The sequence below is a fragment of the Copadichromis virginalis genome, linkage group LG12, assembly GCF_057382275.1.
Source record: "Copadichromis virginalis isolate Kocher_CV1m ecotype Utaka linkage group LG12, C_Virginalis_male_GT1.1, whole genome shotgun sequence".
NCBI lineage: Eukaryota > Metazoa > Chordata > Actinopteri > Cichliformes > Cichlidae > Copadichromis > Copadichromis virginalis.
Genome location: NC_140629.1, coordinates 3,325,243 through 3,328,277, shown reverse-complemented (window position 1 = coordinate 3,328,277; position 3,035 = coordinate 3,325,243). Strand labels below are relative to the sequence as shown.

The 3,035-nt window shown below is 43.2% G+C and overlaps 1 long non-coding RNA gene across 1 annotated transcript; it reads left to right on the top strand.

The window, feature by feature from the left end:
- The first annotated feature begins 991 nt into the window (after nt 1-991).
- Nucleotides 992-2,588, top strand: LOC146696291 (uncharacterized). Its single transcript, XR_014923086.1, has 3 exons — nt 992-1,016; nt 1,161-1,443; nt 1,571-2,588. It is a non-coding gene; the product is annotated as an uncharacterized LOC146696291 (long non-coding RNA).
- Nucleotides 2,589-3,035: the final 447 nt, after the last annotated feature.

Sequence of the window (3,035 nt, the reverse complement as noted above, 5' to 3'; positions counted from 1 at the left end):
ATCAGACCTGCTGAGTCAAGAAATCACTGAAAAAGAAGCTGACAAAGTGAAGTAGGTTAAAAAAAGCAACACATCCTGCCATGATCTTAAAGAAATGTGATGTTAAGCTCAGAACAACAACAATTATTATATTATTAAAAATTAATAAAGAGACTGGGCTAAAGTGGCAGCAGTGGCAAAGCAAAAATCACTGTTGATGAAAAAAGAACAAAAACTCTTGTCTCACATTTACCAAAAAACATCTTACAGTTTTTCTCGATTGCCTAAACACTATAACCAGGCCTCTAAACTAAAATTTCAAAACCGTAACGCTATTGTTCAAAAAGCTCACCCATTTCCCTGAACTATAAACACTATTCCCTGCTTTGACACATGACTCAAATTTGGTGAACTGTTACTGCAAAACTCTACACACAAATCCCTACATTTTACAGTGCTTACACCATGTAGTCATTTAGAAAGTACTAGCATGCAATAATGTTAACTTAAGTCAGCATAGCTTGAGCTCAATTAGCACACAATTAACCAGGTGGAAACACTGGGAGTCAAAATCTAGCACACACCAATCAGAACCTGCGATGGATAGATAAAAGGGCCAAAGTCAGCTCATTCAGGTTTGAAACAATGGATCCAAAGAGATGCAAAGGAAGAGGACGTGGTGGAGAAAGAGGACGTGTTGAAGGAGGAGGACGTGGTGGAGGAAGAGGACATGGTGAAAGAGGAGGACGTGGTGAAAGACGAGGAGGAGGTGGTCTAGGACAACAGGAAGGTGGTGGAGGAGGAGGGAGAGGTGGAGGAGGACGTGGTGAAGGAGGTGGAGGTGGAGAACGACGGCGACAAGGAAGGGGAAGAGCAAGGGCAAGAAGACAGTCAGTCTCGGATGAAATTCGAGCCACTTTAGTTGACCATGTCCTTGTCCATGGGATGACTATGAGGGAGGCTGGGCAACGAGTACAACCAAATTTGAGTCGCTTCACTGTTGCCTCCATCGTCAGAACCTTCAGGGAGGAAAACAGGTAGGTGTACTTGCAGTAAGACTGCTTTGTACAGTAACGTTTAAGTTACTGAACTTATGTGTCTTGAGTTTCAGTATGTTTCCATTATTTGCCTGTAAAATGAATGTGTGACAGTTACAGTAATGAGTGCTTCGATTTTTGTAGGACACAGAGACGACCACCTGGTGGAGGCAGGTTAAGGCTTTTGTCGGAGGAGCAAGAGAGGGAACTTGTAAACATGGTAATTGCAAATAATGTAATCCGCCTGCAAGAGATTCAAAGGAGAGTGATTGAGGATGATCATCTTTTTCGAGGCATAAATGCCATCAGCCTCTCCACAATTGACCGCATCCTCCGAAAGAATCAATTCCGGATGAAACAGGCATACCGAGTCCCTTTCGAACGAAACTCTGACAGAGTGAAAAACCAACGTGTGGAATATGTTCAGGTATGAGTTTTGATACTGTATAAAGTATTGTGCACCATCACAGCATGGCAGTTTATGCTGCCATTTCAGCACTCTTGAACTGTGGTTCAGGGTACCGATTGACTCTACTGTGTTATGTGTTTTGCAGAGAATCTTTGAGATTGAAGGACGGCCTGTTCCCCATGAAATAATCTTTGTGGATGAGGCAGGTTTTAACCTGACCAAAAGAAGGAAAAGGGGGAGGAACATAATTGGCCATCGGGCTATTGTAAATGTCCCTGGTCAGCGTGGGGGGGATGTCACTATGTGCGCAGCCATCAGCCAACGAGGGGTACTCCACCGCCATGCCGTACTAGGACCCTATAACACTATGCTTCTCCTTGCTTTTCTTGATGGTTTAAGACAACATATGTTCCAGCTGGACTACAGGGAACCAGCACAGCCAGAGCAGCCTCACTACGTTGTTGTGTGGGATAACGTCAGCTTCCATCGCGCTGCTCTGGTTCGTGACTGGTTTACCAATAACCCAAGGTTTTCTAATATCTTTCTGCCTGCATACTCTCCCTTTCTAAACCCGATAGAGGAGTTATTTTCGGCATGGCGGTGGAAAGTGTATGACCGAGAACCTTATGTCCGTGTTCACCTCCTTCAGGCCATGGAAGAGGCCTGCCTAGACATATCAGTAGATGCATGCCAGGGGTGGATCAGGCATGCAAGAGGATTTTACCCCCACTGCCTGGCTGGGGCCAATATAGCCTGTGATGTGGATGAGATTCTCTGGCCTGACCCAGACCAAAGACAAGATGCTGAGGTGGGATAATGTTTCTGGTGTGTGTTGTACTGTATAGTACATGAATGACAATGTGCCACTGTACATACATTGGTTGCGTCTTTTGTGTTTATCATGTGACAAGGGTTTTGAAGGGGAGAACCATAAGCAACCTATTTGTTTTGGAGCTATTGTTTTGAATTAATTGTACCAGTGTGCAAAACTCTGTTGTAGTGTGTGTGTTTTTGAGGGCTTGTGTTTGATGTCTGAGGGCAAAGTTTGGTTTTTCAGCAGGAGTGAATAGTTTTGGGTGTAGAGCTTCATTTTGACCTGGAAATAGGATGTTTGGGAAATTGAGTGAGATGTTATGGATTTGTGTTTACTGTTGTGAGGATATGAGGCGTAGTTTCAAGAAATGTTTTTTAGCAATCGAGAAAAACTGTAATATCCCCAAGCCTTGAAAAAATATTCTATGGACTCAAAAGAATTGATCTTTTTGGAAAGCTTGAGTCACATTATATCTGGCATAAAACACAGCATTTTAGAAAAATAACATCACAGCAGCAGTCAAACAGGAGGTGATGGATGAGGGAACCATGAAACCCGCTCTCTTCCAGATAAATCCTGAAGCACAATCTCCACCTATGAATGGCTCAACAAAAGTAAAACAGAAAAACAATATGAACATTCTGGAGTGGCCAAATCAGAGTCTGTACATAAATCAGAGAGAGATGCTTTGAAAGGACCTTAAACTCAAAAACGGTCCAATATGGCTGAATGAAGAACATTTCTCCACAGTGATGAAGCCTGGCAGGTCTGGATGACTTTCTTCCCTTAATAAATT